General features: G+C 33.4%; 1 protein-coding gene across 3 annotated transcripts in view; it reads right to left on the reverse strand.

Annotated features, from left to right (window-relative positions):
• ndst2b (N-deacetylase/N-sulfotransferase (heparan glucosaminyl) 2b) overlaps nt 1–24,606 on the reverse strand; it is a 92,960-nt gene that overhangs the window by 33,302 nt on the left and 35,052 nt on the right. Inside the window, exon 1 of one of the 3 annotated variants that reach the window (XM_051124157.1) lies at nt 7,808–7,857. The exons of the other annotated variants lie outside the window; for them this stretch is intronic. The gene's annotated coding sequence lies outside the window, so the exon portion shown is untranslated. Of the gene's footprint in view, nt 1–7,807; nt 7,858–24,606 lie in introns of those variants that run through there. 3 annotated transcript variants of the gene reach the window in all.

Consider the following 24,606-nt stretch of genomic DNA (forward strand, 5'->3'; position numbering starts at 1 on the left):
AGGATTTCAATTAAAGGAAGAAAATGAACTGATTAAAAAAAAAACTCATCAGAGATCGACAACTGTTTTTTTATCTTGAATGATGTCAGAGCAAATGTCTTTGATGAATTTTTCAATGATGAGTTTATGAATGTCACATAACATGAGCAAATGCTAATGCAAAAGTAATTTTCTGTGGTTAGATGCCATGAACAAGGTGCCGAAGGACAAAAGAAGCTGGCCAAACTTGCTGAAAGGAAAAAAAGGAAATTAAAGTACACAGTTCATAAATCCTCTATGGCAACTGACATATTAAAAAAGATAAAGCACAGATGGGCCGCTTGTAAATTTGCATTGTAAATCAAAGATTTACAGCTACTTGTAAATCTCTTCAGAGAAGGGTACGAATTATGAGGGGGATTAATGTTTGATCCCCTTAATTAAGGCTTTAACACCATCTCCCAAAAAAGAAAGCCAAAACAGAAGGTTGGAAGGAATCTTAAAAATACATATTCTTTCATACAAGTATGTGTCGAAATGGTTTCTAAAAGTTTTAGTTGCCATAATTTAGTTTTACAAGATTAGTCACACACACATTGCGTCAGCCTGTGGTGTTAACCATAGAAACAGAAGGAGTTAGTGGTTTAGTCCACATTTAGTTATGCACTTTAAATTTATAGTCTCTCTCTTCCAAGACAATGGACCAAAAATTTTGATGATTCATCCTGCACTACACTATTTTTCTTTTTTTGGTAACACTTTAGTATAGGGAACAATTCTCACTATTAACTAGTTACTTATTAGCATGCCTATAATGAAAGGAGAAGTCCACTTCCAGAACAACAATTTACAAATAATATACTCACCCTCTTGTCATCCAAGAAGTTCATGTCTTTCTTTCTTCATTCGTAAAGAAATTATGTTTTTTGAGGAAAACATTTCAGCATTTTTCTCCATATAATGGACTGGTATGGTGCCCCGATTTTGAACTTCCAAAATGCAGTTTAAATGTGGCTTCAAATGATCCCAAATCGATCCCAGCCAAAAAAGAAGGGTCTTAATTAGCGTAACAATTAGTTATTTTAATAAAAATAATACAATTTATATACTTTTTAATGCCAAATGCTCATCTTGTCTTACTCTACATGGACTGTTTTAGTTCCGGGTCATGACAGTTGACAGGGTATATCGAAAAACTCCAATCTCATGTTCTCCCTCAACTTTGAAATTGTCCTATATCACTGTTTTACCTTTTTTGTTAAGGGTTTTTGATTTTCTTTGCATGTTCACTTTGCAAAGACTGGGTCGGTACTTCTGCATCGATGTAGGATGATTTTGAAATGATTTTTGAAGTTGAGGGAGAAAATACGGTCTGAGTTTTTGAGCCAGAATACACAGAGTTCAGGGAGAGAAAGGCAAGAAAAGCCTTTGAGATTAAAAAGTATTTAAATTGCATTTTTTTAAAATAAAAATAACCAATCGTTTCGCTAGGTAAGACCCTTCTTCTTCGGCTGGGATCGTTTACAACTGCATTTGGGATCGTTTGAAGCCGCATTTAAACTGCATTTTGGAAGTTCAAAATCGGGGCACCATATCAGTCCATTATATGGAGAAAAATCTTGAAATGTTTTTCTCAAAAAACTATTTTTTTACAATTGAAGAAAGAAAGAAAGACATGAACATCTTGGATGACAAGGGGGTGAGTACATTATATGTGACTCTTTGTTTTGGAAGTAGACTTCTCCTTTAACATGCTGGCTGTTTATTAGTACTTACAAAGAACCTATTCTGCATGATTTTTAGGGCTGAAACGATTCCTCGAGTAACTCGAATACAAAAAAATCATCAAGGCGAGTCTTCGTCTAGTCCATTTACTGTAACTACACACGGAACACTGCGTTTCCCCACGGACTATTATTACTGACGCACAAACGCTGGTGGTTAGTTATGATGTCCCTAAGTTAGCTATGTTTTGTGAAAGACTAAGTGCCATTTATGTTGACTCTCTCATTCTCGCTCTGTGACACACAGAAAGTTAGAAAGTTAGTGAATAACATACGAAGAGTGTCTCAGCATAATTACAAATGTGATACTGATTTTATGCAACAGTTCATCAATACACAAGAAGTTAATATTAAGAGGCTTACTTTTTAGACAGCATATTGCCCGGATTTGCTTTATTTCGCCAGCAAATAACCATTCCAAAAACAGCCATAGCACTGTTTTGCGTCTTTGTTTCTTAAGTTTCAAAACAATCTGCTGTCACAAATAATAAATACACTAACACTAACATGACAGGCTGTGCCAATATTTGCATATATGATGTGTAAATCTCCGCACACACACTTGAACAAGCTGATCTTTTTTTTTTTTTGTCAGATCTGAAGTGTTTTCACAGGAACTTGTTAACATTCAAAATGTCAAGTGTTAGTGGCGATGTGAGCAGCCTTGAGCACAAAGGCATAAAATGCGCTCAAAGTGCAGTTGTTGAGAGACCCTCTTTCGAAAATCCCTGAACCACCTCTGAGAGCCCAAAGCTAAGAGCTGAACCTCTGAAAAGAGGAAATGATATCCTCTCACCAGCCATTCAAATTCAAATGTTATCTGTGATTAAACCTTTAGGGGTGGCAAGCGCTATCTCCTCGTCCCTTTGAATGCACTTAAAATAAAAGTGCAAAAGACTGCAAAAAACACACACACACACACCAACAACAGCAAGACATCAATCTCCTACAAAGGCTTTTAATGGCATCCATTTTTAACCTTGTCCCGGGAATTTTAATCAACCACCATGGGCACATGAAAATAAACTGACTCTGGAGTTTCACAAAGTTCACTTTTTCCCCAAAGAAGCCTGGATTATATAGGAAGATCATGCAGCCAGGGGTTGATTTTTCTCTGCCGCTCCAGAAATCAAGGCCTCTGTTAAGGGAAATTGATTTCCTTTAAAGAGAACGCAACAGAGGAAAGGCCAGAGCACAGGGTTTTTTTTGCATGCTACGAGTGAATTGCTCAGGCTAGACAGGTACTGGAGCTTATCTAAGGGTCAGATAGTCTATCATGGGTTACACGGCTGGGAAATGTAGATCATTCAGGACAGTAATTGACTAAAACTGGCTTTTTTTAACATTTGAAACTGTTCCCCCGTTGTAGATTTGGAAGTAGTGCACTTGCTCAGGACGTCCACTACTGTTCAAAAGTTTTGGATCAATAAGGTTTTGTTTTTTGAAAAAATAACAATAAATAATAATAAAATAAAATAAGATAATATAATTTCTTAAGCCTGAAATCAGCAAACTTTTGAACAGTAATACATATATATGAGCTGTTGGCTCTTCGTTTTTTGAAAAGTAAAATAAAATAAAATAAAATAAAATAAATTTCTTGAGCATGAAATCAGCATATTAGAATGATTTCTAAAGGGTTATGTGACACTAAAGACTGGAGTAATGATGCTGAAAATTCAGCTTTGCTATCACAGAAATACTTACACGTTAAAACATATTAAAATAGAAAACAGTTACTCTAAATTGTAATAATATTTCACATTTTTACAGTTTTTATTGTATTTTTGAACAAATAAATGCAGCCTTGGTGACCATAAGAGATTTTTTTTTTCCTAAAAACATTTTTAAAAAAACCTCACTGAGCCCAAACTTTTGAACAATAATACATATATAAGAGCTGTTGGCTCGTCGTTTTTTGAAAAATAAAAAAAATAAAATAAAATAAAATAAAATAAAATAAAATAAAACATGAAATAAACAAGAAAAATTATTTCTGCAGCATTTTAGCATTTTAAAATGATTTCTGAAAGGATCATGTGCGACTGAAGACTGGAGTGATGACTACTGAAAATTCAGCATTGCCATCGCTGAAATTAATTATATTTCAAAACATATTAAAATAGAGAACAGTTATTTTAAATTCTAATAATATTTCACATTTTTACTGTTTTTACTGTATTTTTCAGATCAAATGCATGCAGCCCTGGTGAGCATAAGAGAATTTTATTTCTCTAAAAACATCTAACTCACACCAAGCTATTGAACAGTAAAAATACTATAAGAGCTGTTGGCTCAGATTCAAAGGTTCATACTCAGCCTGGGTCACAGCACGTCCCGATCGCATTCCCTCTCTCTTTACCCCACTTTCCTGTCTGCCTGTAAATAAGTGCTAAAAATGTAATGCATAAACATAATCCTGAGTTATCTTGTTTCACACTGTTCACATTTTCCCTTGGGTTAGTAATTAATCCTAGATATTCAGGTTTCAAGATTTCACACTGTGCATTTGTAAACCTCAGTTTAATATTCTTATTTGCATATTTATGAGGTCAATAACACTGATTGGAGGAATACAGTTTGCAGAAGATACACAGGTCTTTTTAATAACTGCTTGAAGCTGTTTTAAAGTCACTTAAAAATGTACAAAAACAATTTCCAGTTACAGAACAGCAGACTTCTGGGTATTTTTTAAACAACGAACCTTGCAGGGAGATCCGCTCAATAGCATCCGCCCGCAAAGTCTGGTTATTCAGAGCACATTTATAATATCTTGCCTTGAAGCCTGCTGGAAGTTGCAGGAATTTAATTTCCAGCATTTTACAAACATTTAAAAACCCTCTTTGTGGTATAAAAGACATATGAGATAAACTAAAAGGTTCTCTGCCGTTGTTGGAAAGGAGAAGCTTTAATTACATCCCTGTGATACAATGCGACAGCGCGAGGATGGGCGGAAGATTCCTGCCGAGGTGGAACAGGACTATAACCAGATGCTGTCAATTAAAATGCCTGGACAAAGGAAAAGCCAGGCTCCTGGACAGGGCTGGAGAGGGATATGTTATCAACCAAAGGTGTTCTTCCACTCTCACGACAGAGGTAATGATCAAACCCAAGAGCTTCTTTAATGAACTCAAGCTACCATTTAAGTCCATCTCTGACCACAGGGTACAGAAGAGCCATAACTGTGATTAATGGAATCAAAGAGCAAATCAAGCTATTTGTGTATAACCATGCAGATTATAAAACAGTTCTGGCTCTTAAATCTCATTGGGTGAGATCAGTTCAAACCGACTGCACATCAGCTGAATTTATATTAATGCACTCTGCAGTCTACAGTACATATCCTATTATTTATTAAACTCATCTTAGTCATATTGCTTTTTCAGTCATTTTATGAAAGAAAAAAGCAACTAGAGGAGTTTAAAATGGGTTCTTTAAAAGAACAACATCCGTTTACCTAGCTCAGTCTCTGTAATAAATGCCTCGAGTGGCTTACTGCCGTAATATGTATACGTGCTATATGCATGCACGCTTTGGGAACAAATTGTTTTACCGCTTATGGTAAGTGCCAGATGAGTAGAAGTAACTAGATTTGCATTTACTCAAGCAAACAGCAGTGCCTACAAGGCAGAAAAAATATTATTAAAGTTTTAGGTAAGCTTAGGCTTTAAGTATTACAATACTGTTATGTGATGTGGTACTGCAACTAAGACTGACAGAAGAGCAGAAATTGTTGAATAAAGTCGTTATTTTTGTTTTCTTTGCACACAAAAAGTATTCTCGTAGCTTCATAATGCTATGCTAGTTGTGTTGGAGGGTCAGAAAGCTCTCGGATTTCATCAAAAATATCTTAATTTGTGTTCAGAAGATGAACGAAGGTCTTAGGGTTTCGAAATGACATGAGGGTGAGCAATTAATGACAGAATTTTTATTTTTGGGTGAACTGTGTCTTTAAGACTTATTTCTGACAACTACATTTGAAGTCAAAAATTGACATTCACCTTGCAGAATCTGCAAAATGTTAATTGTTTGACCAAAATAAGAGGGATTATACAAAATGCATGTTATTTTTTTTTTTTTATTTAGTACTGACCTGAATAAGATATTTCACATAAAAGGTGTCTACATATAGTCCATAAGAGAAAATGGTTACATTTATTGACCCTGTTCAATGTTTACATATGCTTGATTCTTAATACTGTGTTATTACCTGAATGATCCACAGCTGTGTTTTTGTTGTTTAGTTATAGTTGTTCATGAGTCCCTTGTTTGTCCTGAACAGTTAAACTGCCCACTGTTCGTCAGAAAAGTCCTTCAGGTCTTTTAGATTCTTTGGTTTTTCAGCATTTTTGTGTATTTGAACCATTTTCAGCAATGACTGTGTGATTTTGAGATCCATCTTTTCACACTGAGGACAACTGAGAAACTCATATGCAACTATTACAAAAGGTTCAAATGCTCCCTGAGGCTTCAGAAAGAAAAACGATGCATTAAGAGCCTGGGGTGTAAACTTTTGAATGTGAACTTTTGAACAGAATGAAGATGTGCACATTTTTCTTATGACCTAATTCTTATATGACCTAAAAATCATATTTTTTTCATTTAGTACTGCCTTTCAGAAGCTACAGAAGATACTTGCATGTGTCTCAGAAGACAAAATAAGTTAAATTTACCCTGATCTTCAAATTCAAAAAGTTTTCACCCCCCCAGCTCTTAATGCATCATGTTTCCTTCTGAAGCATCAGTGAGCGTTTGAACCTTCTGTAATAGTTGCATATGAGTCCCTCAGTTGTCCTCAGTGTAAAAAGATGGATCTTAAAATCATACCATCATTTTTGGAAAGGGTTTAAATACATAAAAATGCTAAAAAATAAAGAATCTGTGGGACCTGAAGGATTTTTCTGAAGAACAGCAGGCAGTTTTAAATGTTCGTGACAAACAAGGAACTCATGAACAACTATCACTAAACAAAAAAACACAGCTGTGGATCATTCAGGTAACAACACAGTATTAAGAACCAAGCATATGTACACCTTTGAACAGGGTTATTTTTATAAATTCAACTATTATTTTCTCTTATGGATTATACGTACATGTCTTTTTGATGTGAAATATCTTATTCAGGTCAGTACTAAATAAAAAAATAACATGCCTTTTGCATGATCCCTCTTATTTTGGTAAAACAGTTAACATTTTGCAGATTCTGCAAGGTGTATGTAAACTTTTGACTTCAACTGTATGCTTTCAACACAATGTGTAAATACGACAATGACATCATTGCTGCCAGTTACTTTTGAATGCATTCCATTAAATGTCAGTTCATGGGAAATACATAGGACAAAAAAATGAAAAGGTAGAGAATAAAAAGGAGCGAAAGGAATATCCATAGTGTTGCTTGCAAGCAGTGTTACAATCTGATGCCAGACCTGTTTGCACCAACACATGCACTCCCTCAGAGACCCTGTGTGACCACTTTCATTTTCACATAAGTCCTCTGACAAATGTCATCCTCAACACCTCTGTATACCCACATCAGAGTGCCGGATGACAAAAAAGACACAGGCAACTTCCTGAAGCAAACATAAGAGATGACAGAACAAAAAGCAGATTCTTCCTGCCGCTGTCATCTTGAATCTGCGAGCAGACGGCACAGAGGTTAAGACAATTGCAACGGCTTCCAGTAAAGAAGGTGGACAAGGGTCGCTTTTATCGGTAAAAACAAAACAAAAAAAATTCTCTCTTCTATTCTCAGAGTTAAAATAGCAACACAATGTAAATGCATATATAATAATAATTTTCTAATCATAATACATTGGTTTCAGATGGTGTAGTTACAGTATTTACCAGCAGGGGCTAATGAGACTATGCTAACCAACCAACCTTGACCCCTTGAGTCAAACAAACCCATGTCAGTCCAGGAACAGCTTGTTTCTACGTTTCTCAGCTACGGCGGTAATGAATGTTACTGGCCTTGTTTTGTAACTAAATTTGAATGTACCATCCACCCACAAAACGTATTAGCAATACTTTCTAATTGAACATACCAGTGAAGTCTGTTGACAAACTGCGTCTTCCCCCCAGAACAAAACAACAAAATACTCCCCACCTCCGTCCTCCTTTCTGACAATCACTAGTGTTCCGAGGGTGTTTATTAACACAAGCACATAGAGCACTGTGTAAAAGGCCACATAAATCTGTCCTCCCACTCCTGTCCAGTTCCTATCCAAACATGGCATGAATGTACAGTGGATGTCTCGCTCTGCCTTTGGCCCACTTGTACAGGAGGGGCTTTCCAAAAGAGGAGTTTCACCAGTATGGATAAAATCATAATGTGACATTTTTGGCATAAAAGTCTATTACAGCAATATTACTCATATTTCAGCTCAGGGGTTTGCGCAATTAATTTTTTTTTTTTTTAACACAATCAGACTTTTTTTGACCCATCCCAAGTCACATCTAAGGACAAGAGCATCACAAAGATCTGAAAATGGGCTCTTTTAGGCCAATAAACAACTACTGACAGCAGCGACAACCTAGCAACCATCCATAACACCTTAGCAACAGCATAGAAATGTGCTAAAACAATAAAAAATCCTCAGGAAATGCACAGAATTTCTTCCAGTAATGCACAGTGACTAATCTTTTTTTTTGGGCTAGGTCAGGGTTACTAAACTAAAACTAGAATTAACACTGTAAAAAAATATTAACAAACGAGGAAAAAACAATTCTCTTTTTCATTTAGTTTAATTTGATATTAGGGTGGGCGATATGACCAAAATCTTATATCATGACATGAGTGATTATTTCACAGTAACAATATATTTATCATGATATAGTTATTTTTAGTTTAAATAAGGTCTTTGATTTCATAATTCTTGTCACCAGTGTTAATATCACAAAAAAACGAATACTAGCCTAAAAAAAAAACTCAAGCTCACTAAAGATAAGAAGTCCGTGATTAAATAAGAATAAGAAACTAATTACAAGCAACAGACCAAAAATAACTGTGTAAATTAAATATGTATTTCTTCTTATTAAAGTTACAAAAGAGATTTAATTAAGAGCAATTAGAGATTTTTTCACTTTTGTTGTTTGATTAACATGAATGACAGACAGCAGGAATATTTGACTGCAGTATACTGTTACATGTGTGTTTTCTTTCTCAGCTGTTTGCTTTCACTTAATACCTAAATTACTGTGTTTACAGTACTTGCAAAAACAGACACTTTGACACATACAAGTGTCTGTATACAACCGTTCAAGACCTATAAAGTGGGAAAATCATAACCACATATAGCACAGCAGCTTCAGTACTTGTTATATAAAAATAACTAAAACTGAAATAAAAATAACATTCAAAATTCATATTCCGTTCCAAAGATTGGGATCAGTAAGATTTTTAATGTTTTTATTTAAAGAAATTTCTTATGCTGATCAAGTATGCATTTATTTGATTAATAATCCAGACCAAAAAACAGTAATATTGTGAAATATTTTTACAATGTAAAATAACTCTTTTCTATGCAAATATATTTTAAAAAGTAATTTATTCCTGTGATACAAAGCTGAATTTTCAGCATTATTACTCCAGTCTTCAGTGTCACACGATCCTTCAGAAATCATTATTATATGCTGATTTATTATCAATGTTGAAAACAGCTGTGCTGCTTAATATTATTTTTTTTTTTTTTTTAAATCTGTGGGGGTTTTTTTAGGATTATTTAATAAATAAAAACATAAAAGAATAGCATTTATTTAAAACAGAAATCTTTTGTTACAATATACAGCACCGTTCAAAGGTTTGTGGTCAGTACATTTTTATTCTTTTTTTGTTTTGTTTTTGAAAGAAATTAATACTTTAATCACCAAGGATGTATTAAATTGATTAAAAAAAAGTGATAGTGGAGACTTATATTGTTACAAAAAGAATTCAATTTTGAATAGATGCTGTTCTTTTTAACTTTTTATTCAAAGAATCCTGAAAAAAGAATGACAGGTTTCAACTGTTTCCAACATTGATAATAAAAGTAATAAATTAGCATATTATAATGCTTTCTGAAGGATCATGTGAGATTGAAGTCTGGAGTAAATAAATTATATTTTAAATTATATTAAAATAGAAAACCATTATTTTAAACTGTAATAATATTTCACAATATTACTGTTTTTCTGTATTTTTAATCAAAAATATATAAGAGCATAAGAGAATTCTTTACAGAAAATATTTAAAAAATCATACTGATCCCAAACTTTTGAACAGCAGCAACAAAAACACAAAAACTTTCACTAAAATTAAAATTAAAAATAAAAATTAATCCAAAATATTGATTAAAACTATATCTCAATGATAAATTAAATAACACTAGTCTAGGTTGTGCATTAGATTTCAGATTTTCATTTATACATAGACTCACACAATTGATTATACTGCATGAGATCAAATAATTAAGATTGAAATTATACATAATTTACATTTATGCATTTGTAAGATGCTTTTTTTGGACTTAAGTTGCACTCAAGCTATGCATTTAAAAAAATAAATAAATAAAAAATCATGACCTCTACATTGTTTGAGCTCCAGGAAGGCTTTGCATCACTTGACCAGATCCATTAGCGTTCCTTAAAAATGAATGTTACAAATGCTACAAAATGACGTCAGATACTTTAGTCAATATGACACCACCCAAACGACAAATGCTTGAATACTTCTTGAAAATGGAAATTATTGATTTCCTAAATTCCAACCAATTGGAGTCGATCTATATTTTTCTGTGGTGGGGGATGGGCGCTAGGTTACGAACACATTACTGGAGTCATGGGAACAAGTGTTAAGTCTGTCGCCATGACAACCCAGAACAGCACTTCAGCATCACGGCTGAATGAATTCAGTGTCTTTAAGGCAAAATCTGACATTTTGCTTCATGGAAAGTAATACTGTATCAGCTTGACCCATCTGGAATGCACTCATTAATTACTCTTTCAGAGTTTAGTGTTCCCTTTCAGTAATTTGTGAGATAAAGACATATCATGTGTGCAAGATCAGACCTGACAAAACAAATTGCCTGCTATCCTGGGACAATATTATTCAGAGATTACAAAGGATAAGTGGTATGAAAGAACTGTATGGAGCAGACTGCAACTAATGACACTCACAACAATAACACTGTTCGAGAGACATTTTAACTGAGAACTTTCACAGATAGCGTCAATGAACATATGCCAAAGTGTGAATGTCTGTTTGCTCCAGGAATAGCTCACTCTAAAATGGTTTCCATTCCTCACCCAATGACTTCTTTGACTTTTAAACCTCACTTTCATCCGGAAAAAAAAAAAAAAACGTCTTCCCTAACCATCGCTTTCGATACTCATTGACTTCATAATTTGGATGGTGAGCAGCAGACAACTGCTCCCCTGAAGGCTATCAGGCCATTCTAGAATTGGATGAAATGCTGAAATATTCATGACAGGCTGATAGACTCAAAGCATTCTCTAGTTCAGCTGGCTTTCTCCCACTGACAGAACATTAGTGGCTGTTATGGAGAGAGGAAATGGACTTGAAAATGACCAGTTTCTTGTTTAAGAGGCATCAGTAAATATTTTAAAGGATGCTGTAAATTTCACATGTTTCAGAGAATTGCCATATGGAACTCTTTGTGACCAAGAGACTGAACAGTGAACAGTATGGTTTGATTGATAATAATATTATTTAATAATATTAGTTCTGCTTTTTGACACAATAATTTGTAAATTCAACAATAAAATATAAAGAAAATACGCATTATTAATTTTAACAACAACAACAACAATAGTAATAATTATAATCACAATGCTTTTAATAATTTTAATATAAATATCAAAAACAATATTAATAATAGTAATAATGATAATAATAAAAAAAGGGTAGCAAACGTATCTACATAGTTGCAAACATCTTTATTTTTATGAATCATTAATTACAACAACAATTATAATAATCACAATATTTAAAATAAAAATAAATGAATTTCCCAACAAAACTACATTATTATTATTTATTATTATTATTATTATAGTTGCAAACATTTTTTTTTATTAGCTTTATTTGTTATAATATTTATATTTATTATTTATTAGTAGTAGCAGTAGTAGTAGTAGTAATATTTATAATAAAAATAAATTAATTTCCGAACAAAACTATTTAATAATAATAATAATAAAAATTGTAGCAAACATACCTACATAGTTGCAAACATTTTATTTTATATCTGTTTATATCTATTGTAGGAATCATCTTCATAATAATCATAATATTTATAATATTTATTATAAACAAATTAATTTTCCAAAAAAACTAAAATAATAATAATAATAATAATAACAACAACAACAACAACAACAACAACAGGTAGCAATTATATGTACATAGTTGCAAACACTTATTTTATTATCTTTATGTTTATGAATCATTATCTTATCAACAATATTCAACAATTATAATAATCATAATATTTATAATTTAAAATAAAAATAAAAGAATTTCCCAACAAAACTAAACTAATAATAACAATTAGTATTATTATATTTTGTTATATTTATAATAAAATAAATGAATTTGCAACCAAACTAAAACATTACTACTACTAATAATATTTTTTTTATATATATATTTTAATGCTTGTTTAAATATAAACTGTCTGTCAATTTTCAATCATTATCTTATTACAACAACAATAACAATTACAATAATCAATTTTATAATTAAATAAATTAATAATTTTCCAACAATTACAATAATAATAATAATAATAATAATAATAATAATAATAATAGGTTGCCTAAATTGTTGGAAACATTTTTATTTTTATGAATCATTATCCATTTTATTTTGGGCTATGCCTACTGCTAAAATGCTATACACTTCTCATTTATGAAAAAAAGGTTGTTAAAAGTTAACTACATGCAAACAAATAAGCTGTAAGCACTGTTATACATCCTGTTATAATTTGTGAATATCTTTCATGTGTGAAAACCTGGATCAAAGACATCCGCACCCAAATACGACATTTAATTTGCCTATAGCAGTTGCTTTTCTTTCCTGATAACATGACTATCAAGGCATCATTCCACGTAACAACACTCTGCGGTTTGTGATGCATCTCCAGTGCCAAGTCTTGATCAAAAAACAGAAATCGCTAGAACTCCGCCACAAGCACCCTATCCATCACTATGCACTGACAAAAGAAGAGGGATGAAAGCAGGATGAGATGGAGAGGTGGGAAATGGAGGGATAGCCGAGCTGGCTGATTATACCCCCTGCCTGCTGCGCCTTGTTGGATGGGATCAAACAGGCCCCGGCTCTCCCATGAGATTATCTAACGGGGTGTGTGTGTAAATGAGGGGTGCCCAAGGCTGCCTGCCATCTCCATATTCACAGCAGGAGAACCTACAGCGATCTGGTGCAGCTGGCATAGCATTATCCCTTGGTCTAAGGTGCGAGCTTCCTTCTGTACAAAACACGCAAGACGGCTGCAACCATCTGCTATGACACCTATACCATAATCCGTCATGTTTGACAGCTGTTGCATTACATACTAAAAATGCAGTTTCTTTTATAATCGCATTAATTCAGTACCAACTAATTGTGCATTTTTAAAGGAACAGTTTAAAAAACATTCCGTCACTTTTACTTAATGACTTCCTTTCTTTCATGGAACACAAAAGGTAAAATCTTTTTGCTTCCTTTCACACAATCAAGTCATGAGTCAAGGGCCATTCAAGGACAAAAAGTAGCATAAAGGCGGTTACTAATGACTTCTGCGCTATAATTACATTTCCTGAATATACCGAAATTGAAGTGTTGCCCTCTGCCACAGACTCTCAATTCTCAACTGCATGCGCATATTTCAACTTTCATTTTCATTTAGATTATTTTTATGTAGGGGTAGGAGATCTGATGATTTTATATCGTGACTGATCCTGAAGACGTCCACAATCTGCTTTTTAAACGAATCGTAGAGATTGTGATCAAATATGTCCTATTTATATATGTATGGAAATACAGTTGAGGTCAAAAGTTTACATCCCCCTTTTAATTATTTTGCCAAAATAAGCAGGATAATATAAAATGCATGTTATTGTTTATTTAGTACTGACCTGATTAAGATACTTCACATAAAATATGTTCACATATAGTCCACATGATAAAATAATAGTTGAATTTATAAAAATGACCCAGTTCAAAAGTTTACATACACTTGATTCTTAATACTGTGTTGTTACCTGAAGCTCTGTTTTTTTGTTTAGTGATAGTTGTTCATGAGTCCCTTGTTTGTCCTGAACAGTTAAACTGCCTGGTTTTCTTCAGAAAAATTCTTCAGGTCCTACAAACTCTTTGGCTTTTCTGCATTTTGTGTATTTGAACCCTTTCCAAAAATGATTGTATGATTTTTGAGATCCATCTTTTCACACTGAGGACAACTGAGGGACTCATATGCAACTATTACAGAAATGCTCACTGATGCTTCAGAAGAAAAAAAACATGCATTAAGAGCCGAGGGGTGAAAACTTTTTGATTTTGAGGATCAGGGAAAATGTAACTTATTTTGTTTTTTGGGAAATATGTAATTATCCTCTGTAGCCTCTGAAGGGCAGTACTAAATGAAAAAATATGATATTTAGGCAAAATAAGAAAAATGTACACATCTACATTTTGTTCAAAAGTTTTCACCCCCAGCATATGAGTCCCTCAGTTGTCCTCAGTGTGAAAAGATGGATTTAAAAATCATACAGTCATTGTCGGACAGGGTTCAAATACACAAAAATGCTGGAAAACCAAATAATTTGTGGGACCTGAAGATTTTTTTCTGGAGAACAGCAGACAGTTTAACTGTTCAGGACAAACAAGGGGCTCAAAAACAACTATCGCTAAACAAAAAAAACACAGCGGTGGATCATTCAGGTAACAACACAGTATTAAGAATCATCGGGATGTAAACTTTTAAACTGGATCATTTTTGTAAATTCAACTATTATTTTCTCGTGTGGACTACATGTAAACATCTTTTATGTAAAATATCTTATTCAGGTCAGTACTAAATAAAAAACAACATGCATTTTGTACGATCCTGCTTATTCACATTATATGTGAATCTTTGTTTTGGAAGTGGACTTCTCCTTTAAGATCTGATGCATGAATCCAATATAACAACTTTTTTTTGTCTTTTTAAAGCTTGGAATCACCACAATATGCTTTCAGTGCATGGAAAAACAGCAGTTTATATATTCTTCATTCTGTGTACTACAGCAGAGAGAAATTCACAAGGGTTATAAGCAATATTAAGATGAGTAAACAATGACAGAATTTTCATTTCTAACTGAACTACTCAGTGAATCCAGAACAAACTGAAAATGAACAAGTCTACTGGGGAATCCAGCTTGAAGGTAAACCGCAAAATCACTTCCTGTCTGTTGACGTCTCGGAGCCAATGCATGCACATTAGTCTTTAATAAAGTCTGCTGTTGTGCTTTGAAGTGGATCCTCTCGAGACAGATCCACTTCATCTGAGGCTTTGAAAATCTAGATCACCTGTTGGGCTCTGCCCAAAATATATTCTCACTCTCCTCCACTGCGCTCAGCCCAGGAAACCTGATAACTATTAGTACCAGTAACCCAGAGGTCATCTATCACAACACATTTATCTAGTCAGGTTTGTCTAAATCTTCTATATTGCTGATGATTCACCCAAACAAACAGAGTGCTTTAATCCATCTCTTGCAAGAATAAAACAATTTTTTTGTGTGTGTGACAAAAGTTGCAAATCTGCTAAAATATTATAAATAAACTACAATAATAAAAAAATGTTTTATAAATTATATATATATATTTTTAATTGGGTTTAAAAATATATTAAAATAAAAGAAACATATATAACAAATACATATAAGTTTTTTTTAAATATTATATAAAATATAAATATATTACATAATATGTATTTTTTATATATTAATATATTTATTTTATATAATATTTTAAAAAATATATATACAAATTTTCTGCATTTATTATATATTTTATATTTAATTTACACAAAATAACACATATATTTAAATATGTTCAAATATATTCAAATCGCACAGTTTGACCCATTTGGATTTGAAGTCTGGTTGCTGTATGTGTGGTCTTTCAAAGATCAAAGCGCTAACTTCAAGAAGAAATACACTGAGCAACAAATGATCTTTTATGCCCTTAAAATTTGGATATCTTAGTAATTATAACTCAAACGGACGTTTAGCATAAACCTGTTTGTGTGATGTGTGAATCAACCAACCACCACAAAACACATCAGTACCACCAAAGGAACATACATGTGGCTAATAAAACCCACCGGAGGGAAACATGAAACAGGTCAAGGTTCCCAAAGTAACCAAACCTTTGCCACCAAGAGATACTGAAAAAAACGTTTTATACATAGCTATATGCATCTCTCGCTCTGCCTTCACTCTACTTAGCAACTGCGAAACGGTGGTGATAGTTCTACAAATATTTGGAAAGCTTTTGGGGGTGAAATCAACGGATTGTGGTGGCTAAGTTTAGCTCACAGACCACAGAGCGTTGTAAACAGTAGCTGGATTTTGGCCATAGGTAAACCTCAGGCTGTAAGTAAGCAGGGCAGTGATGTTAGCTGAGGTAATGGTTTTATGTTAGACTAACAACTCTAAACATCTAATAGCCCTCAGAATCTGTAAACATGGAACAAAAAACAAACTGGCACAAGAGCCTTATATTCAGCTGAGAAAGTGTGAAATAAGCCAGTTAGGAGGACTAAAACTTGTAATATTTTAAAACAGTGTTGTTGTGAGAGAAACTTAAAACTTAAATGCTTTAAAAAAGTCTCAGATTAAGTGCTATAAACAGCTAGACTACAGAGAATTTGGATTGATATTTTAAGATATTTTTAGACAAAGCCAATAGAGAGGAGACAGAAAAATATTGAAGACAGAGAAGAAACTTGCGCAGGACACAATGCAACCCAGATTCAAACCTATGCTTTCTCACAAGAGCACTACATACAGAAACCACTAAGCCACAGTTTAGACAAATACAGAGCATTTTTTTAAAAAATACAATAGAACATAAAATATACTGTATTTGCCTTAAAACTATATTTAACAATTTGTAGGGCCATATGATTTCAGTAATGCGGAAAACATGGACAGAATCCAGTCATAAAATGGAATTTACTGTATAACGTGGAATGTCATGGAATTTGCCAAAGTAGGACAGTGCACTTACTGTAAATCAAAACACGATATGGACTAGTGTATATTAAGTTGCAAAAATACTGCTTAAATTTGAATTATGCATGTTCTGCGTGTGTGAATGAATGATGCAGATGTGCGGTTTAGTTTACTACGCACATACTGAAATGTGCATGACGTTCACTGTGTTTTCAGCCTCTTTTGCTTTAATATACAAGTACATAAACACAGGAAAATAATCTCTAGAACTGCACTGAGAGTCATGTCATTAGCATTTTTCCATTTCTTTTGAGGAAAAAATAAATAAATAAATAAATTCTTCATATATACAAACAGAAACGTAACAGTCTTTACAGCAGCCCACCAACATAAAAGTTCAGTTTAACATGAAGAAATTGTGACAGAAGTTTATTAGACGTATACTACTAATAATAAAATTGTTATTAAAATATTATTTTTAAGGAATATTTACCAGAAGACAATATTTACCAGAATTTATTTACCATTAAATGTGAATACACAACACAGTATTTCTGAAAAAAAATAAAAATAAATAAATAAAATAACATATTTTTTAAAAATTCAATTAATTGATTATTACTTTTGATTATTAAAATTTAATGAAACCATTCAAATGGAATCAAGATAATTAATGGAAAACAGAATTTACGAAAAATAAAACTTAATTTGAGGAAAAAAAATACAAATATCATAAACCCAAAAATTTGTATTTTTTGTTCAACTTTAAATAAATTGCTTTTAAATTGTCTAAGTTTCATATTTTCAATTCATAAGACATGCTTTTTGATTAATATTTTTTATGTAACCATTTAAACAGAGTCTACAAAAATTAAAACAGAAAAAAAAATAGAATCCAGAAAAATTCAAACAGAAAAAAAGGAATTTGGAAAATAAAATAAAATAAAATACAGAATAAAAAAAAAAAATGATTTTATAGGATTCTAAATTTATGATATTTTTTGTCAGCATAATTTTTAAGATTTTTTAAAAAATCTATTCATTTATATTTTAATTTGTTAATTTAAATTTAATTTCAATTAATATTTTATTTCAGATGAATTATATTAATCAAAAGTGACATTAAATGCATTTATAATGCTCCAAGGAATTAAATGCTGTTCTTCTGAACTTTATATTCAAAGTATCCTAAAAATGTGTCACAGTTTCTAGAAATATACATTAAGCAGCACAACTGTTTTCAACATTGATAATAATGAGAAATGTTTAAGAAGAAATCAGCATATTAGAATTATTTCTGAGATAATGAAAATTCAGCTTTGCATCACAGGAAAAAAATAAATTTTTAAAATATGTTAAAACAGAAAACAGTTGTTTTAAATTGCAATAGCATTTCACAATATTACTGTATTTTTGATCCAATAAATGCAGCTTTGGTGAGCGTTTAGTATTTTAAAAAGTTCCACACGATTAAAGTCAGTTGGGTTTAAAACAACATTTGATCCCAATGACTTACATAGTTTGGACACTTTTCAAAATATTTTCTTTTGTGTTTCAAAGAAAAACTGAAAGTCACACATGTTTGAAACAATTTGAGCGTGAGCAAATGTTGACAGAATTGACATTTTTGGGCGAACTGTCCCTTTAATTATCAGGACAGAGGGGAGGACCGCAAAATGTTGGGTTGCCTGTCAACTGAAGGAGAACATATGGCTTTCCAGAGGCCTCAGAGAAAGAAGCAGCTCAATCTTGACAGCCCCTTCATTTGCACCATCAGCACTCCTTATAAATAAAACTGAATTAAACAGTGACAACTGATGTAAAATGGCTGCCTTTAAGCCAAGAAGTAACACACAACCTGATATCCACTCCCAACTAGTCTTTTAAATGCAGAGTATGTGTTTCTATTTTTGACTAAAGAGCTATTGTACAGAGTTCAGCTGAAGGAAAGAGAAAGCCATCGCTCCGTCTTATCCAGCTTTAAGCCTGAATCGCAGCAGGAGAACACCAAGCATGTATAATTCATCCTGAATAAAATCACATACTCTGCATTTTAGGGAAAAGAATGAATTATAGAAACATTACAAATCACCACTAGCGCTCCAATAGGAATAGATTACAGTTTCCCCGTCCTGACACAGGAAATACTATCAGAGCTGAAGACTGACAGATGCGACAGTCCTTCGAGAAGCGCCCCAGGTGGCAGTTTCACCTCCATTCCGGCGTATATAAAGTGTTGAAACAAAGCACGCAACCTGAGGGACACTGTGCTGAGAAATGCTGAAAAATGTATGGAATCCAATTGGCCATTATTTCTTTACCCATAATCCCTCACTGCATGACCTCAGCTAGACTCACAAAACAGAATCTGGGAAATGTTCTGGCTGGATCTGATTACGAAGTCCATAACAGCACAGTGTAGCTGCAGAGGGACGCATTACTATAGGTCAGACCATAAACCAGTTATAGCAGAAACTTGCCCAGTGGAAAAATGTATCTTCTTTTTCACTTTTTGTATGTGTTTCTCTGTTTCTGTCTGGCTTTATCTTGCCTACATTTTACAGACACAAGCATTATTGCACATTAAACCTCTGATATAAAGTAAAAGCAAACAAAACCCATAAAGAACATCACAGACGGTGTGTATGTGTGCACATACATAACAGACTTAGTGAAAGGAAAAGATTAGATAAAAATAACATGTTCTGGCTTGTCAGCCTGAATGAGCCATAGCATGTAGTAAAACCAGACTACATCCTCTAAACTTACCTCCGTCTCTGCCATCTATCTTTATTCAAAACATCCCTCATTATCAGGCCAGACTAGAGCTTCTGACCTACTTACAAAATACACAGTCTGATTATTCCATAAAAGTATTGTAATAGTTCAAGGAGATTCACATATAATGTACTCACCCCCTTGTCATCTAAGATGTTCATGTTTTTCTTTCTTCAGTCGTAAAGAAATTATGTTTTTTTGAGGAAAACATTTCAACATTTTTCTCCATATAATGGACTGATATGGTGCCCCGATTTTAAACTTTCTAAATTCAGTTTAAATGCGGCTTCAAACGATCCCAAATGCGGTTGTAAACGATCCCAGCCGAGGAAGAAGGGTCTTATCTAGCGAAACGATCGGTTATTTTCATAAAAATAATATACTTTTTAATGTCAAATGCTCGTCTTGTCTTACTCTGCCTGGGCTGTTTTTTTATGGTTCATGACAGTTAGGGTATGTCGAAAAACTCCCATCTCATGTTCTCCCTCAACTTCAAAACTGTCCTATATCACCGTTTTACCTTTTTTGTTAAGGGTGTTTGATCTTCTTTGCATGTTCACTTTGCAAAGACTGGGTCGGTACTTTTGCAGTAATGTAGGATGATTTTGAAATGATTTTTGAAGTTAAAGAAGAAAATATGATTTCGTTTTCAACATACCTTAACTGTCTTGAACCAGAATACACAGAGTTCAACGACAGCACGGCAAGATGAGTGTTTAAGAATAAAAAGTATTTAAATTGTATTTTTTTAATGAAAATAACTGATCGTTTTACTAGACAAGACCCTTCTTTCTCGGCTGGGATTGTTTACAACCGTATTTGGGATCGTTTGAAGCCGCATTTAAACTGCATTTTGAAAGTTCAAAATCGGGGCACCATATCAGTCCATTATATGGAGAAAAATGCTGAAATGTTTTCCTCAAAAAACTATTTCTTTACGACTGAAGAAAAAAAGACATGAACATCTTGGATGACAAGGGGGTGAGTACATTATATGTGAATCTTTGTTCTGGAAGTGGACTTCTCCTTTCAGACAAACGTGAAATACTTTTACCTGCCCTCATGTTATTATGATCCCTTACAGTATTATTTATTAATCATTATTAAAGGGACAGTGCATCCATAAATGAAAATTCTCCTTGTTCCGAACCTGAGAAGTTAGCCAAGGTAGCCAAATAGTTGACGGTAGCCACTGAGTTACATACAGTGGCATGCGAAAGTTTGGGAATATTTGGATATTTGGATATTTTTCTCACTCAAACACGTTGATTCGCTTCAGGCGGCTTTTATTAACCCCCTGGATCTGTGTGGAGTACATTTTATGATGGATAGACGCACTTTATTGGACTTTAAAATCTCAACACCCATTCACTACCATTATAAAGCTTGGAAGAGACAGGACATTTTTTAATATAACTCTGATTGTATTCGTCTGAAAGAAGAGTCATATACACCTGTAAAAAAGTGACCATGAATTTAACAGTAAAAAAAATGTTAAATGGTTAACTGCTAGTTCCCCTACTATAAACAGTGAAAAGCTGTATTGAATTTTTACTGTAATATACCATTAGGAAGCGAAAAAGAACAAAATTTACAGTGAATAACAGTAAATGGACATTCCTAGAATTCCCTGCATTACATTTTTTTAAATTTGGTGTTTTTCTTCTTAGTTTTCTTATCATTTTTGTACTTAAAACGTCACTACTGTATTTTTTTTTAATGGTACAATTCTGGCAACCACAGGTGCCGTTTTTTAACCGTAAATTTTACCGAATTTTAAAGTGTGCAATGGCTTGAGAGTGAGTAAATCATAGGGTAATTTTCATTTTTGGGTGAACTATCCCTTTAAACTGACTGAAACTAAAAGCAATGTTTACTGATAATCATCTTAGTTCACAAAACGAAGATTTTTTGACACGTCACAATTTTTTATACAGTATGGCGTCAAAAGGATTAGAATACAGCACAAGTCATATAGTGCTTCTCTGATGCTTCTGTCCATTTTGGAGCTTGACAGCATTTAAAAAACCCACTTATTTTATGGAAAACAGAAGTCTTCTTTTTTTCTGCTTCATGGAAGAAAGAAAATAACATGAAGTTGGAATGACATGAGTGTGAGTAAATGATGACAAAATGGGTGAACTATTCCTTCAAAGAGCACTGGAAGTGAGTCTTATGAAGCAATTATAAAAACAGCCAACAGCTTGACATGCCGTCTCTCAGAAACCACTCAGCCATATCGCTTTCACTGTCAAAAGCTGGAATACAAGCTTACTGAATACTGCAGTACATACTGCATACAAATTTTTTAAATTAATATGTGAAACTCATTACGCAACAAACATTTCAAACAGCAACAATTATTGTTTCCAACATGTTGCTGTGATGCATTTTAGTGTATGGTGTTCAGTAATAAAAACTGAAATAAATAGTTTATTAGCATTTTTAATTGGGTTTGTAAAGAGGTGTTAACTTTAAGCAGGCTGATTAAATAATAAATGAAAGAACAAGGTGCATTCGCTTATTTGTGTCTACATGTGTCATCTACAGTATTTTAGCAAGATCTTCCTAAAATAAACTCCTCAAATGCATCTCCTCAACATCCAAAAGGCAGAAAATAAATCCAGTAGTGTTTTTCATAATGGGAGTTTTTCATGTGCTTAGACAAATTGTTTTGTGCAACTTTGAATAATGTATAAATATCTAATGGCCGCAAATCTGACTAACAAATGTGCAGACAGCATTATTTTGCAGTGAATACTGCGTAATGAACATAATGAGTCTATTCAGAGGCGAAAAATACAGAGGAACAACCACACAACCATGCGCACACTTAGAATTTAGCATTCAACTCTGTTTAAATATTCCAAAAAGACAAAATATAAAAGTAAAAGTAGAGTACATTTTGTGCTGGTTTTGTTCTATTAAATATTAGTGAATTTGTACTTGTATAGCAGGATGAAACTAGACAGATACACAGGTGGTGTATAATGATTTGTTGAAGGCTAAATCTCTGAATGTCATGAGAGATTGCGGGATACTCAAACAAAGGAGACCGGAACACACAGAGAGTCCATTAGCGCCAATATGCCAACATGACGGCTTTAGCATGTGTTCCATTAGCCGCATCTCCCGGTGGTGGAGGATATGTTCTTACAGCAAACCACTTTTACACCGAGCTATTTTTAACCTGCTGACGTTCAAATCTCTACCATTGTTTCTGCAGGGTGGAGGAAAAAGGAGCCATTGATGTTGGAGATTACTGTTAAGTATCCGCAGGTACAATACAGCCGTTCTGCTCATCTTTTAAAAATAGAGCCAGAAATGTCTTAAAGATAGTAACAAATTTAAAAACGAACTGAACTCTAATCAACCACATCACGTTCAAGAGATAGTTCACCAAAAATGAAAATTCTGTCATTAATTACTGACCTTCATGTCGATCCAAACCCAAGCTTCGTTCATCTTCAGAAGACAAATTAAGATATTTCTGATGAAATCCAAGAGCTTTCTGACCTTGCATTGACAGCAATGCAACTACCACGTTTAAAGGAGAAGTCCACTTCCAGAACAAAAATTGACAGATAATGTACTCACCCCCTTGTCATCCAAGATGTTCAAGTCTTTCTTTCTTCAGTCGTAAAGAAATTATGTTTTTTGAGGAAAACATTTCAGCATTTTTCTCCATATAATGGGACTGCTATGGTGCCCCGATTTTGAACTTTCAAAAAAGATAAATGCGGCTTCAAACAATCCCAAATGTGGTTGTAAATGATCCTAGCCGAGGAAGAAGGGTCTTATCTAGCGAAACGATCGGTTATTTTCATTAAAAAAAATACAATTTAAATACTTTTTAAATCTCAAATGCTTGTCTTGCTCTCCCTGAACTCCCTGTTGTATTCTGGCTCAAGACAGTTAGGGTATGCTGAAAAACTCCAATCATATTTTCTCCCTCAACTTCAAAAATCATTTCAAAATCATCCTACATCGCTGCAAAAGTACCGACCCAGTCTTTGCAAAGTGAACATGCAAAGAAGATCAAACACCCTCAACAAAAAAAGGTAAAACAGCGATATAGGGTGATTTTGAAGTTGAGGGAGAACATGAGATGTTGTCATGAACCGGAAAACAACAGTCCAGGCAGACTGAGACAAGGCGAGTGTTTGACATTTAAAAAGTATATAAATTGTATTATTTTCATGAAAATAACCAATTGCTTCGCTAGATAAGAACTTCTTCCTTGGCTGGGATCATTTACAACCATATTTGGGATCGTTTGAAGCCACAAGTTCAAAATCGGGGCACCACTGAAGTCCACTATATGAAGAAAAATCCTGAAATATTTTCCTCAAAAAACATAATTTCTTTACAACTGAAGAAAGAATCTGTCAATTTTTGTTCTGGAAGTGGACTTCTCCTTTAAGGCCCAGAAAGGACATTGTGACATCAATTATTCAACCGTAATTTTTTAAAGCTACGAGTATATTTTTTGTGTGCAAAGAAAACAAAAACAATGACTTTATTCAATAATTTCTTCTCTTCTGTGTCAGTCTTCAACATGCATTCACGAGATTACCAAATCCGTTCCAATGGAGAAACAAACTCATCTACATCTTGGCTTGAGGGTGAGTAAATTTAATCAAATGTTCATTTTTGTGTGAACTATTCCTTTAAGAAACCATGCATATCACATTGTCATGAAAAAAATTATACTTTTTTTTTTGTTGTTTAAATGCATTTTAATTTGACCACTACAGTTGGGCTTTATCAAAGAGAAATATTCAGAAAATTATTCAGCTGCATTCTGCAGTGGAAAAAACTTGCATTGTTAATGACCACATCTGTAGGT

Source organism: Labeo rohita, chromosome 12 (genome assembly GCF_022985175.1).
Source record: "Labeo rohita strain BAU-BD-2019 chromosome 12, IGBB_LRoh.1.0, whole genome shotgun sequence".
In the NCBI taxonomy this organism is placed as follows: domain Eukaryota; kingdom Metazoa; phylum Chordata; class Actinopteri; order Cypriniformes; family Cyprinidae; genus Labeo; species Labeo rohita.